This window comes from Pseudopipra pipra, chromosome 4 (genome assembly GCF_036250125.1).
Source record: "Pseudopipra pipra isolate bDixPip1 chromosome 4, bDixPip1.hap1, whole genome shotgun sequence".
NCBI lineage: Eukaryota > Metazoa > Chordata > Aves > Passeriformes > Pipridae > Pseudopipra > Pseudopipra pipra.
This window is the reverse complement of record NC_087552.1, coordinates 9,580,692-9,597,349: the sequence shown is the minus strand read 5'-3', so window position 1 is coordinate 9,597,349 and position 16,658 is coordinate 9,580,692.

Below are 16,658 nucleotides of genomic sequence, written 5' to 3'. Positions count from 1 at the left end.
CTCTAATGCCCTTTTGTGATAGTTTTAGGGCACTGGGTATCTCCAGAATACTCACTTTGATAAAATATTATCTCAAGATCACTAATCAGTTGCAATTGTTAAATATTATTCTTCAGCGCACCCATCTAACATCTCTGCATAAACCTACTTCTGAGAGTATTTGTGTTTATTCTTTGTAAATGAAATTATTTGCAATATGCATTTTATGAAGCCATCCAGATGTATAGATGACTGGGATAGGGTTTCTTACTTAATGGATGGCTGATAGTGGTGGCAGATATAATATTAACTAGAGAAATTTGGCATATGAGCAAAGAATCTGAAAAGCGGGAAGTACACATCTTTTTTTAAGAATTTTTATGTTCCTTAAACATTATAAAACACATGTTGCCTTTTCCATCTTTGGGTTACTAAGTGCTGAATATGGATAGTATTCATAATCACACAATTCAGTCAAGACCACCATGATATTTTTCAGTTTCCACTAAAAGACCCAATAAGGGTTATTGATAGAAGTGGGAACACAATCAATATGAAGCATAAAAGGAGAAGTATGAGAGTATAAGCATGCAGTCAAATTGAATTATATTATAAAATCTGTATCACCAATACAGTTAAAGCCACAAGATGTTGACTTGCTTATATAACAGGACAAGAATATTCGTTGTTTCTAATGAATTTTATTTTAATTCCTGAGCACAAGAAAACCTTGTTCTATGTACATTGGTTAGACAAAGCCCTTCCACTGAATGCATATTTATTTAGTGTTTGCCACATAAATTATTCTAATGGGAGACTTGTTTCAACACAGTGTGTTGAACATTCCAGCTCTCTGAAAGTGAAATGCCATTGCTGTTCCTAATTAAGCTATTTTCCTTTTAAGTTTTCCAGAGGATGATGTGAAGGATGGCAATACTGATGAAGATTAATTGGATTGAAACTAACTCTGATAAAGCTGTAGATAAGGTTATTCTGCCAGTTAGCAAATGAAAATCACAGCCATTTAAAAGTGGAATATGTAAAGTCTTGGCTTTCTTAGCATTCAGATCGTGTACAACAGAAAAAAAAACAAGGAAATAGAGATATTTCATATATTTGATATGTTGGCACTCTTCCACTCAATTTAAGAACACACTGAAAATGTTAAATTCCTAAATAAATAAATATAATATACGTAATATGTAAATGGGGTATTTCGTTTTGTCTGGGAATGTGATAGATCTGTTTAGCTAGTGTAATTAAAAAAACACCCAGTGAACAGAGCTTTGTCTGAGCACTCTCACTAGAGTTCTATAAGGGTGCTAAACAATTTCAAGTGCTTCAAAAAGACAATTTTTCACAAGAGGTGAAAATAGACATTTTCTCAGATTCTTGAGGTTGATGATATCAGGTGGACATCTTCACCTACCCAAGACTTTAGACTTGTCAAAATCCAACTGATAGCAGGACTGATAAATGGCTATGAAAAACACTCCAAAAATCATAGCCTAGAAGATGTTACCTTTTAGAGTAAATAATTCAAAATCCAAGAAGTAAATTGAGATTCCAGATGCTGATTACTTCTTTGTTAAGAGACAAATAAAAGTCTACTCAAAATTTACTTCCTACACATTTGTTTACATAACTCTTGGTCAACAGCAACTATAACACAATATTGCAACTTCCTAAAAACTGGCTAAGGGGTTCTTCCAGAATTATCCTCTCAACACTTGCCAAAGTAACTACAACTGCAATTTTATCAAAAGATTTCGAAACAACCATCAAGAAAACTTTTCAAGCAGTAAGGAAATAGAGTAAGCCTATTATACCTTCCTGTGAAGTCATATTTATATATACACATACATGGGCACACACATAGATATAAAGATAAGAAGCAGCTGGCAACTCAAAGTATTTATGTTTCACAGTTACTTAATTCAGCAACTAATTTTCCTGAGCATAACCTCACACTGTAGTAAAAGTAAAATCAGCAGGAAACTAAAACCAGAGCAGTCACCTGGAGAAAAATTAAGCCATTGCAAAGATTTTGTACAACCATTTTACATTGACGATGCAGAAACAAAAGTACCAGGCACATCTGCTAGTGGCATCTTTACCTTTAGGTATGAATTATAGCATACATTTCTTCCATTAACTAAATCAGATGGTGTTGAACATAGTGAATAAGTCAGTATTGCAACTTCATTAACCTCTTCTTGCTCCAACAGTCTCACAGTCTGACTAGCTAAATAAATTTAGTTTCACATTTGCTTCAGTTCTACAGAGCTATGGCTTTAGTGTTTATTTCCTTCATATGCAGAGGTGTAGAACCTATTCAATCAAACTGACATACATAGATCTACACATGCTCCTATACACATCATGTTTATATTCAATTTCTATTTAGTTCAAATATTATTAAAATCAATAATTTGCCATATATACTTCCTTGTAAGCAGCAAGATTACTGTGACTATTGATCCTCATATATTATGCAGAGATGCTGTTCATAATGCAGAGATATTATTTACTGCCCAGAAATAAAAATATCTTTTACAGTCACATTTTTATTATACAAAGATACAATACAGGCTATAAAGTTGTAACACCTGCTGATACTCATAAAAAAATTACTTTACAAAAAGATGTGATGTGTATCTCCCGCTTTTCAGATTCTTTGCTCATATGCCAAATGTCCCTAAAAAACTGTATGTCTGACATCACTATCAGCCATCCATTAGGCAAGAAACCCTGTCCCAGTCATCTGTAGGTCTGGATGGCTTCATAATGCACTACCCATGGCAGCATCCAGGTTTAGCACAGAACCACCTCAGAGCTATCAGAACTTGTTAGAAGAACCTGTGTGACAGGAATGTATCTATATTACATAAGACAGAGCATAACAGCACTCAGCATCAGCCTCCTGCAAGGAAAACAGCTGGATATGAAAAGGCAAAATAGCTTGATGCAAAGTCAGTGCCAGTCATGTCCAGCAAAACTTAAGATGCAAAACCTGTTGTTGTCCCCTTATGCTGATTTTTGAGTTTAAAGTACACAAATAAGGGACATCCTCACTTAGCTTGTTAAACAAACTAAAGCCTGCAGGAGGATGTTCAATGAATTTCCTAGGAAATAAAAATATTTCCTGAATATCATTAAGTGGAGCACAGAAATTCACAAGAAGCCATTTAGCATAATAAAGCTCCAACTCGCTTAAGCCTCTTGAGACTTACCACAGTTTTCAAACAAAGACACTTCTCCACTCTCACAAAATCCCAAGCCAGAATACAAACAAAACAAAGAGCAGACATCCATCCATTCGGATCTCTCTCAGATATTTGTCATTTACAATTCACACACTATCAAAATTCACATAAGAAAATAAAATGGTGATTTAGTTTCTTTGCAAGTCAAAGGGAAAAAAAAAGACTTTTTTTCCTATCTACGCACTTTTCTCAAGTGTTCCAGAATCATACTGGAATCATGTGTATGCCTTAAGCCTCTGTGAGGACTTGGCTTTCATGAACTGTTACAGTTTGGAGAGATATAGCACCATCAGTTTGGGGGAACTGGAATCTCCCTAGTGTACATCACCTTCACAACCGGTTACAATTGTTATTTTCCATTTAAAAGAATCAAAAGAGGCAGAAATTTAACTACACTGCAAATCAAATAACTTCACATGTTTTACAGTCCACACTTGTAACTGAATAATAGACTATTATCATTTCTAATGCATGTCACTATACTCTTTGACTTTTAAATACAAATGAATAATATATTCTTTGACACCAAAGAACAGAATTGCCTTGGTGCAGTGTTCACACTGGCCGTTTGTTTCTAACACAAGAGGTAAGTAGCACTCAGATGAAGTGTGAGTTGGGATCTGGCTGCCTACTTGAAACACATTTTTCCCATTGGCACTCTGTCCCTCTCCCTCTTGCTACACAGAAAGCTGCACATCACCTGACTGCTGGGCCACAATTCATCTTGAAAGCCATATTTAAATTGCTACCTATCTGTGTTCTCCAAATGTTGCGAAGTCTTTAGCTCAAGCACAAGTCTCATGAGAAGCTGCAATATCGTTATGAATGTTTGCTTATCAAATGAAAGACTAATTTTGAATCAAGATCCTTTTTATTAAAAAATGGGGATATCAAAGCCCTGACTTCCCATTACTAATGAATTTCAACACTGCGTTTTCCATCAGCTCCGCAGGACAGAAAAAATCCTGCATCCCTATTTTCATGGGAAATTTTAGTTACCCCTTCACAATTTAGCAATACTGAAGTGTTTCTATTATGATTACTAAGACAAGACACACAGAAGCCTCTTTCTTCTTCTCCTTTGAGTTGCAGAGCTCCCTTTGCTAGAGATGCTGGCCAGGAAGGCTCTGCAAGACAAGCACACGGAGTGCCAAGGAGCTGTAGAGTGCACAGCCAGTCAGATCTCACTTGTATTGGTGGAATCACGTACTAAAAATGCCTCCAGCTCAATTTTGGTAATTTACCTCTACTGATGTGATTTAGATGACTATCGGCACTGACTCAACTTTTTTTCCGTGTAAACAATGTAATTACTCTACAAAATAGAAAATATGTAAATGCTATGATTTAACATTACACAGCAATTCTGTGCTAGACTACGCTGTGTCCCAGAAGGTTTTGCCACTAGATCATTATTTACTGATAGGCTGTAGGGTAGCCATAGAATGTAACCTCCAAAGGCACCAAGATGAATATTTAATCCAGGGTTTCTGCCCATTAATATTTTATTAAACCCCGGCTATCTTCCACCATCCTGAAAATATATTCCATTAATGATAATTGTGAATCTCAATGGATTCAGATTTTAGCAGCTTCTGGATATTACAATGAAATAATCCCTATGCTGTTCATTAACGGCAAAGATGGTGCTATTTGCAGCTTCAATCCCAAATACTTATTTGTTAATAATTTTCTATTAACCCAATCTTTACAGAGTAGAACAGATCATATTAATAATAGTATTAAAAAAATATTTTTTTTCAAATACCAAAATCAGCACTTAAGCTCCAGTTGCCTTGTGGTGTGAGAAATAAGGTACAGGTCCTTCCCCTGTTGCGAACTGAGCCAACTCTTACAAGTTATTGCTCTTCACTCACCCAGGTAACATTAACTGATATCAAACCCTGTTTTTTTCTGGCCCTGTGCAAAACAATATACATGATGATAGCACCAGCAACAAAGCAATGGGCACCAAATTAAATTTTCTAGATCAAACTCAGTAGAAAAACCTATCCCTGTGCTTTTCTGTGACTAGAAGACTGATCTCCAAAGACTTTATTGAATGTGTTTCACAGATATTTGATTACCTAAAACAATAAAACAAAGCAAGGCAGATTATTGCCTTGAGAACAGGACATTTTCTTCTACCTTGATTACAGAGGTACTGGAAACAGAAATCCACTTCTTACCAGTCTTACAGGACTGGGATGGAAAGAAAATAGTTAAGCAAATGTTCAGGATGAGTGCACACAGAAAAAAAAATATTTAACCTTCCTTAAGCCATTAAGCTGCAAAAGAAATTCTGCCATTCTTTTTAATAGCACCTCTCTGCAGTTTAGAGAGCTGTTTAGTGGTTGTAATGGACTAACCAAGATGTGCCTATTGAGAGATGCAAACCCAGCTCCACAGGCTGCCTAAGAACAGGAAACCTTTTCTAAGAGAGAGATCTATCAATTGAAACCCCAAGGATTTGGTGTCACATCCTTTAACTCCTTCCAAGAACAGTTTTATTTACAGTTTCATTCACTAGTGTAAATCACAGAGACATCTAAGCTACATTTGATGAGAAAATGTTTATCATCTCTGGTAGCTTTTGATCTAAAAATATATATTAAAAAAAATTGTTCAATACCTATTTACATTCTTGCTTACCTGTCACTGGGAATGTTGTTAATGCACAAAAAATGAAACATATTTTGTTTTGAAGGCTAAATATTCAAAACTGTAATGAGTGCAGAAGTCACATAATTGATACACATGTTCATTAACAAGCTTATTTTAGCAGCAGATTTTATCGTATTATGTTTTCTATATAAGTAACAGACAGAATTTCTTACTTTCCTTCCCTATGAGAATATTATTATTCATAACATACCTTATATGAAATCTATGCATTTCAATATTAACATATTTTTACTATTATGTGTGTCTACATACATGTATTAAATTTTTATACACAAAATGATCCCCATGTACTTTTCACCTTGTACCATATGTTCTATTTATGTCCAAGACTAATCCCATTCTGAAGACATATAATAACCCATTTGTCATCACTCTAATGTTTCATAGATATTTGCAATACTTTGGTTCTATTTCATTGCTAAATATGCTCATATTTTTATTGCAATTTTAAGTTCCTCCTGACAGTACAGGTGTTCAGGCCTTGATCTAATGCTCACTTCAGTAAATAAAAGCTCTCATCCACCTAAATGAAGTAGGTAAGTCCATCTTCATCATCCTTCAGAGTCAAATTGTCCTTTCTGACTACAATTAGAGTTTCTTACTGTGTTTCAGCATGTGGATAGTACATGTTTTATTTTGAAAACATTTAAGATTAACTTTTGTGAAAATATTTTCATTTTGTAATTAAAGCACTTGCATATTTCCTTGAGAAACTATTTATTGTAAATGGAGAAAACCAATTTTCTTAATATTTTACATTATATTTTTCTTTGTTAGTCTTGCACTATTTCTACACTTAATTCCAATGTCAGTAAAAGGAAGATTTTTGTCAGAGAACAAATAAAATATTCCTTTTCCCTTCTCAGTTGCACATACAGAGACACAAAAATAAACTGACAAGTTGCTTCAGAAAGAAACAAGTGTCAGAGTTATTTCCTTTTTTTTTTGCCTAAGTACATCACAGAGGAAAGAGAAGATCGAGGATGAACTGGTTAGTATTCTGTCTCATCTCAGGATTCAAAATGTTTTGAAAGCAGTGGCTACGACCAGAAGAGCGTCAACAAGTCTGTTTGGAAGGGGTAGGTAGAAAATTGATAAAGTACAAAAATAAAACAAACATTCAGGGACTTTTGTGTACTTTCTCCACAAATCTTACAATACTCAGCACAAAATGATCCTAAACAGCAGTTCTGATGTAACAGCTGATCAGTTTAATAGATGGTAAGCATTTTGCCCTGTTATGATGAGTGACAGCCCTTTATTCCAGATGAGAGCTGTATTTTTGACTATTAAAAAGGACTCATACAAACCCCCATGTTTAGACAGACTCTTAAATGTGATGGTCTATTAATTATTTAGACAAGGTAAGAAGTTGTTAAGGGTTCAATTAAATACTGTCAGAGTGCACGTGCGAGCAAAAACATATACAGAGGGTTTGACTGATGCCAGGCAGCAAAGGTCTCATATATACCCACGAAGTGGAGAGTTGATAAAGGCGAAAATGATCATTAATTAAAGCACAGAACTGAAAGATGCTTATCTCGAATGTCATTAGCTACAAAGCCTGTGTGGGGTGAAGCTGAAGGGTATACATGTGAAGAGCTAATGGCCTATGGCTGGCTTCTGCAGATCCTCTCCCCGATAAGGATTTTGCTTCTGAAAGATAAGGAGTGGCAAAAGAGAGAACTCATTTGATGGGCCACTTCTCAATTTGCCTTCTGACTGGGACTACAGCAGAAAATAAATGGACAAAAGGTATAACAAATCTGGGGAAACATTTAAATGTTTTCCTATTAGAAGATTTCTTTAAATACTTGGAGTAGTAAGTGCTGTTACTTCCATAAGAGAACATGTCTTACACCGTCTAGTACACTCAGTTATGTCTTTCATTTTCTGTGCTCTGACTTGAAATGTTACAGATTTGGGAGGAAAATGTTTCCTCCACTGCAAAAACTACAAGATTATCACTTATTTTACTAAGAGGAGGATTTCAACTTTTATATACACGTGAAAATAGTTATGTGTATGTTGTGTGCATGTGTGTATATAAATATATGTAGCTGATTTCTGTTTTAAGTATAGCCTAACATTAATACACGTACTATTTTACACTAAAATACCTTAGTGTAAAAGTGAGTCTTATTACTCACAAAATTCTTGACATATAGTCCTACAACCTATATACTTCTTTACGTATTTTCATCTACTTTTTCAGAATAATTACACAGAACTTTAATAAGTAGTTGTCCAAAGCTTATAACACTGGGCAGAATAGTGCATAATAGAGAAAAGAACAAAGTACTTATTTAAACCACCCTTTCTGCGTGCTTGTGTCCATTCAAAGATGCCAAAGATCTTATTATAAAAGTAAATGACATTGAATCAACTTTTAGGCCAACTGCAAGCTACTTGCTGAACCCAAGTGTGACACGATTATTCAAGTACTCCTGTACCATTCATATATGCATCAAAATCCTTAGAGGTCCACAGAGCGATCCAATACAAAACTTCAATATTTTTTTTTTGTTTTCCACTTTTTCATGTAAAAACAAGATATTGTGTCATGTTTTCCCAAAAGACCTATAATTCCTTTTTTTATAATTTACTTACGTATCTTAAAGAAAGGAAAAGGTACAAGATAATGATGATACAAACAGTCTTTTGTGATGACTGATTTAGTCCACATGCATAATCTGTAAACAAATATTAATTTCTTATTCACAGATCTATGTAGGCAGGAAAATAAGCAAAAAAACCCTCACATTTGTTCTACCATGCTATGGAACACAAGCTAAGATCTAATTAATTTTTTAGGGAATTTATCAATAGGAATGCTACCAGCTATAGACAACTTGTCTCAGCACTCCTAGGAAAGACTGTTTAATACACCAAAGAACACAGACACACATGCACACCTCCCAGCCAGAGCAAGAAAACATATCCATTCCTTGCTGACAGCTACTGGAGACTTACCAAAAGCAGAGGAGAGAATCATTAAGGTAGCTCCTGCCAGAGAAATGCCATGATATGAATGGCTAGCCCTTGTCAGAACTAGGTAATTAGCATCAAAATAAATACCTGAAGCATTATTCTTTCTCTTTTTAAATCAAAACTCTTGCACAGTAAAAAAATCCCAGGCAGACAGAGGTTTCAATGAACCACCCCAGGAACAAGGGATCTTTCATGTTTGCTTCCCCATTTGAAAACTAAAATATCAAGTCTTAACCAAACACATTTTTATAACATAAGTTTGGGTACAGAGACATTTTCAAAGAAAACTGAGCATTTTGACCTGGAACTGTGAGACTAACCAAAACAACTCAAGAACAAACATGTAAAGATTTTACACATCTCATATTCAATTCTGTATGAACAGCCAGCAATATTACTGGTGGCATAACTCAACTGTAACAGCTAAAAGCAAAATGAAAGATCAGGTGGTACTTTTCTCCAGACTCATACAAGGCACAGTGCAATTTGATCCGCTGCCTACACTGTGACTCCCTCGGGACAAAGACCTTTTCTGTGGTTACACAAATTTCAGCACCGCTTGACCCTTGGCTCTAATGTCAATTCCCAGTCACCACTAGAAGTTCAGAAAACAGGGGACAACAATACTCCCTGACTGCAGCCCTTTGGCACAGCTGGAAGAGAGCTGTGGGGGCTGCAAGGTCATGGCACCTTGGCAGCACCACCATGGCAGCCACTCTACTACCTGGCACATGGGTGGTGCTCCTCACCTTACCTTTAGCTGCCTGTGAGGTACAAAGGACCAGTTTTTAATTCAAGAAAACAGAGAGAGAAGGAGTCAAGCAGCAAAACACAACAGTTAGAGGAATTTCTTTATCTTACCTATCACATCGGAGTCAAGAGTTCAGCCACCCATCCCACCTGGCACAAACTTTCTATTGCTGTTAACAGAAAGAAGCAGCTGCGTGGCTGTTGCTTCCCAATTCTGACTACAGACATACAAGCCAAGGCATAATACAGCTGAAATGGATGCTTAACATTTGCCAGCTTGGCTGTGGAGTACATTATTTGCCCCCCTCTGGTGTTTCCTGAAATAAGAAATATAGTTATGTACCCAGAGATGGATACAAATAGGTGGTTCAGCAAACAAACACTTTGAAAATGTTCTGTAAGTAAAAACTGCACAATCAATTCCTTTCCTACTTATTCAAGGACCATGGAACTATAATACATTACCAGCCCGTTCTGAGAATAAGAAAATTTCTTGGATTCATGCTGGCAGCAAGTGGCCCTGTGAGGATTTGGGTGTTCTCCCCACAGACACTCTCCTTTTTCTTGTGCTTTATCTAAATCTTATCAATTTCTACCTTCTCAAGTAAAAAGCAGTCCAGCTCTCAAATGGCTTGTGGTGTGTGAGATTGAGGTGGAGGGAGAATGACAGTCTGTCTGTCTCAAAACCTATTTCTGAATTCATGCATGAGCCCTCATAAAAGATGTAAGAGAATTATGAAGGCAGAGAAATAATGAAATAGGAGTCTTTTCCAAACTGGTCTCGCTATTCCACCACACTCAGATATCTGATATCCATTGTGACACACTTTCTTCCGGATTGATGAATTTTAATTTCTGTTGCTCAAGGGTAACACTTCAGGAGCGGTGCGAGTGGTCATTATATCACATACATATAAGGGTCTACCTCTCTTTAAACTAGATGCCTGAATTAATAAGGTCCTTTTCCTGTACTGTGTTGCCATACTGGCAAATACTTTCTGACTGGGTGAAACTAAAGTATAAAAAAGTGCTTTCCCAGCTGTCTTGTGAAGTCAAGATCAGAGAACAGCATGCAGTCTTTTGATATTTCATGTCGGCATGTTCATTCTCCACAGCTCTCCACATTTCCAATGGAGACCTTGTTCCTTGGCAGCCTCCAACTTGACAAGGGGGCAGAAAATCTCCTACGCCAAGCAGATCCCACCCCAAACAAATCACAAGGCACCACCCATAGCAGAATATAAAAAAAATATGTTATTTCTACCAAGTGAAGTACAGATTTAGCCTGGTCAAGGCCAATTCACTCTGTTTCATACACATGTACAAACACTTGGAATGATGCTTCAGAATTCATAACTGCACTTATTAATGTTTTGACCCCTACAATTTTATCTGTCCTCTACTTTGAAGGCAGAGTATAATCAACACTAAATATGGGACCTGGTTTATTAATACTGGCTTTGAAAGACAGGTTTCCCTTTTGCTGAAGACAGAAATCTGGACATCTACCAAAACAACATGCATGACCTACTGGCAACAATTTAGGTTTTGTTCTTTACTGCAGAATAATAACTTTGCCATATGCTAAAAATATTCCAGTATAAAAGACATAAAAACCTTTAAGAGGTTTTTAAGAGGAAAAATGTAACAGTATTTCTTTATAATAAACTAGCTTATTATATATCACACTTTCTATCTTTATATCAATGAATCAAAAGGTATTATGGTGCTACAGGGCTGAGTGCTGTCTGTACACTATCCCAACAGGTGAACTCAAACTTCAGCGCAAAAGAGAAAGATGTATGCCCATTTCATTATGCTGCAGCAATCTCTGTGTGAGTTGTCAAGAGCAAAACTGTCAGTCAACATCACAGAGGTACTCAAAGGATTCATTTGCTTGGGTAAAATGCTGCTTTACAGTTTTCTGCTGCTTTACCTTTTCAAAATGCAGCTTGGGTGTTCCAGCCCAGCAATAAGTTGGCCACATAGAAGTATGTTAACTGTGCAGGAGCTGCCAGTAATTTTGCTTTCTAAGTGATCAGTCAATACTGCCTGATAAGATCACATCAGCAACAAGGCCAGCCTTTCAATATGAACCAATTTTATATCTTATTATTTCCCAGGTAACTGACTGTGATACCAGGTGAAAGGCTGATGAAGAGCTCAAAACATGAGATAAATGACAGATGCCTGCAATTTAATTAGCAATCAAAAATCCAGGGACAGCTATTATTTAGTGGAAATATGTAAGTCCTGGCAAGATATCTGTGGGTTCTGCTCTCCTGACATAACAGGGGACATATCGGCAAGGGGAAGAGAAGACTCAGTTTCTAATTTTTTCCCAAATATGGAGAAAAACTCTACCCCACCCTCTGGCTGGTTTGCAGACTGGTCTTTGCTTGAAGCTACCGCTATGTTCCAATCATCTTGCTCACAGGCACTCAAACACAGACAAAATCTGCATAGGAAATACCTCCCCAGACCTACGTCTGCTCCATCAGCAAGCTCAGTGTGTTTACCCAGATACATTTTTTCATTTAGTTGAGCACGGTCATCCTTGTAGCTATGTCATGACTCAGTTTTGCAAGTGAGGAGATAAGGGGAAGGGGGGAAAGAAAGTAAACAAGTGTACAGTGAGGAGGAAAAAAAAATAAAATCTTTAGAAATAATTGCTAAGTAGTAGTTCTTTCAAGGCAAATTGAAGTCCTGTATTAGTTAGCACTATTATGCCACAAATATAGAATTTGTTCAAAGTGCAGTGTCAGTTCCCTTGCATAAATAACTCGTGGAGCATCTATCAAGATATATTGTTCTTGAGAAGCAGATAATATTATTTTAAGACATAGCACCCTGACTGATTTTTTCTCAAGTATGGTTGGATAGACAATACTAATATATTCTTGGTAAAATGCACACTCTTACTTCATGATTCTCAGATTTCTTACAGTTTCTAGAAATTTGAATTACATACCAAATGTTTAAAAAAATATCTACACAACTACTTGTTTAACTTTTTGTTATTAATTCTGTAACAATATCTCATCGTAGCAGTGTTATTTTACATATTTTAAATTTTATTTCTTTTCAGGTCACAGCAAGCAGCAACCAAAAAAAGTAAGCCATGTTTAAATAATGCATTTACATTGCTATTATCTGTGTTCTCCATCTTTCTCAGAACCTGAACTGTTGGAAAGCTTTCTTGAAAGCCAGTTTTGTAGTATGCACCAAATACTAGAAAGACAGAGATGCATTAAAATTTGAGACTGACAGACAGCTGGCTGGATTTAAAGGGATAGTAAGTAGAGTGGTGGTAGCACCTATGTGAACTTAATAGCAGAGAAGTGAGAGTCGTGGGATATCTGGAATCAGATCAGGTTCTGTCAGCCAGAAGATGACATTACAAGTTTAAGGCCATCGGGGCTCCCAGTCTGGTAAGGAGACAGAAGATTTAAAAACAGCTCTGTCTAGTGTTAAGGGAGCCCAAAGTAATTTGAGCAGGCAGAAGGATTTGTAAAATTGCATCAATTTAGGATAAAGTTCAGTCTGCTTTTCCTGGCTAGTTGAGAAATAGAGGAATGCAGTGAGAACATGTAAGTTCTTTTTCCTTTGTATCTTTTTAAATTATTCTTACATTGGTTTCAGTTTGCACATACTTAGTATGGATCGACACGCCTATGGCTATTTAACACCATTCCTGTTCTTTGGCGCTTTGGTTTTGTTTTTCCTTATTGAACACACCAAATGAAATCAAATAATGATCTCTCCAAAGTCACCCTATGGAAAAAAGTACACGAGTGTCAAAAATCGTCTTGCAGTGGCTGACATGAAAGTGTACTGAGGAACAGAGTTTTTCATGAGGTCACCTCATTTTCTTTATCACGGAGTCATTGTTACACTAGGTTAGTTGTATTACATCAATAATTTCAATTGCAGTGTTATCAAGGTGTGAACAAATTATTCCCCTTCTTACAGATTTACCTTTCAAGGAACAGGTAAATTATATAAAACACAGAAAAAGAAAAGCTGGTAGAATTAATAAAAGAGATTACCACTACAATATAGTCTCCAAATAATTAATTCTACAACTTCAGTATTAGAATTCATTATCTTACATGACCCTCCAAAATTATCTCCACTTTCTGACCCTCACAGAGACTGAAAAGCCCTTCCTTTCAGACACATATTTGACACATTCCTGCAAGATATTGAGATTTGCTTAGATTCTACATAATTTTTTCTTGGCAACTAGTTATTTAAATTTTAAGTCTGTTACTGATGACTTTAAATAGCACTTTTTAAAGTTTCCCTTGCAGAGAGTTTGCATGTGCAGACAAGTTTTTCTCAGATATTTTGCTATTACTTTAATGATTTGTTGCCACAAGTAAATTAGAGAACACATTATTTTCCTTAAGAGCATCATATTTAATATCAGAAAGCAGTAACTAGCAAGTGCAGTGATAAGTGTAGGTCTCTATTTCACACAGTCTCACCACTGTTCCTTGCCCCTCCTTCACACTTCAGTTTCTCTGCAGGTAGCATGACTTGACAAAAGTAAAAGAGAAATACTGAAAGAGTGCTGCTACTTACTCCTCTGTCTAAGCAGGGAAGGAATTGCTAAAGAAGTGTCAGAACTTTCCCTAGGAAGGTACTGGAGTTATTGGGAAGTGATGCCTTAAGACCCTTTTGGTTTTTTTTATTTTGCTAATTTTTATAAGCTTTATACGTAATTATAGTAGAAGTAGATTTTAGAAGTAGCTATATTGTATTCCTCACCCTTTAGCACCCTTTAGTTTACACATTCCTCAACCCTCTCACCCCATTCTATGCTGCCCATATCAAATCTACCCCTGAATTCAGTAGAAATGTTTAATCTTTTGTCAAGGTAAGGCCTATGCTGTTTAGAGAACACTCATATCTTGGCCTGAACAACAGAACAGAGTCAAGAACTGGATGACCATGTACCCTTTGTGCTCTGAGGATGATGAGAATGAAGAAGAGGTGGTCCCAAAAAGTCCCCAGACCCAATTCCCGGGGGTGGGCCCGGGGTGGACCAGAGCAAAGGCTACGGGTTGGGCAAAACTTGGATTGGTCAAGCAGTATTATAACATGTAACATCTCAGGCACAGCCAGTGCGCATGTCTTGTAACATCTATGCCTTGGCACAAATTAAATCCTTTCCTTATCTCACCCTCAATTAACTGCTCCTGAGTTTTTTCTTAGCATCAGTTGAGTTGGCATCAGAAGCCTAAAGGGTAAACTTAAAAATGACTCAAGAATAAAGGATAGCATTCACTAGGAATGACAGAGATCAAAGATAATGTCAGGTATTATCCCAAAACCAAATACATACTTTTTTGTAATTAACACAGAGGCAAGGACATTGTTGATGATTAAAGGTAAGATGGCCAGGGGAAATACCTGATAGTGAACCTGTATCCTGATATAAGAGGAAAAATTGCCAAATTAAAGTTGATCAAACAAGGAATAAGGAATGCTCTTAAAGAAAATAATATTAAGAGGAGAAAGATAACATATAACAACAGGAAAATTGTAGATCTTGGTACCTCTTTTTAAGAAGGAAAAAAAAATAACTTTACACAAGGAAATTTAAAATCATTAGTCTTATCCCAGTTGACCAAAACTTTATCCTTCAAAACTTGTATATAAAAGGCAGACATATAAGTTAATGGAAGTTTGGGAAACTTGTGTTGAAGTCTGTTAAAAATAGATTGTTCCAGACTAATGCAATAATTGTTTTATAAACAAGATAAATTTAATCTAAATTCAAATAAATTACTCTATGTCCAATATAGAACTACAACACAAATCATGAGTTCAGCTGTAAAATAGAGGCTGTAGTACAAGAATTGTAAATTAGCATTAACTAAAGAAAAATAACAGTAATTTGCACTGGACTGAAAGTCGTTCAAGTACTCCTGCAAGGGTGAGTCTTGGAACTAATATAATTTGTTAACACTAAAAATTCTGTGGGAGAAAAATAGAATGGACTTTGTTAATCAGGAGAAATTACCAAAATAAAGTTAGATGTAATGCTGAGTAACTCATGGAAATGATGGGAGCAGTTAAACTGATGATATTCAGACAAAGTGCAAGATCTTTTATTCACCAATACAAAGAATGTCTAGTTTTAGATATGAATTATTTGGAAGTGACAAAGGAAGACAGACTTGGGTTTCTTTTTCAGACTGATTGACTGAGCTATTAATTCAGTGTAACTGTGGAAGAAACAAATACAGTCTTGTAGGGTGGCAGCTGATGTATTCCCATTTTATAAAGTATCATTAATGTCATGGTACAAAAGCCCTTGCAAATCAAAACAGCTTAAAACAGTGACATCTACCCTGCCCATAGCACTGAGATAATGAAAACATGCCTCTTAGAAAGCAGAGAACTTAGTCGACTACTATGCTGTCACTTTCCAATGAGTAACAAACTCATTAAAACTAAAGATGATAAGGCAGCACACTCCTCTGCCTGAAGAAATTCCTCACATCAACCGGAGAACAGAAACAATGTCGTTGTTATGCAGAAGTAAAAGCTTCAGCCAACAGAAGGCAACTGGACAAAGTTAACCCATTGGGCTATTATGTGCCTCATGTTTAGAGTCTGCAGACAGAATTTCTAATGAAGAACCTCTACCTGAATGGCAATCCATCACCAGCTGACATATCTAATGGCCTAGAGCAAACTGCTGATTCAACGGTTCACCTTGTGTATCTCAAATGATTCTTCGTTATATTGCTTTTTTATTGTATATAAAGCTCCTGTTACATTTATGAAGATTGCATAGAGGACTTACAAGACTACAAATATAACTTATCTAATTAGGTATTGCTTTGTTGTAAGTGTTCCATGTGTAAGCAGATCACTGCATTTTCACTGCATATTCCATTGTCTGCAGGGGCTGTATGATTTGTTACCTCAAAACTCCAAAGGATTAAGACCAGCAGCCAGTTAGAATGCTAC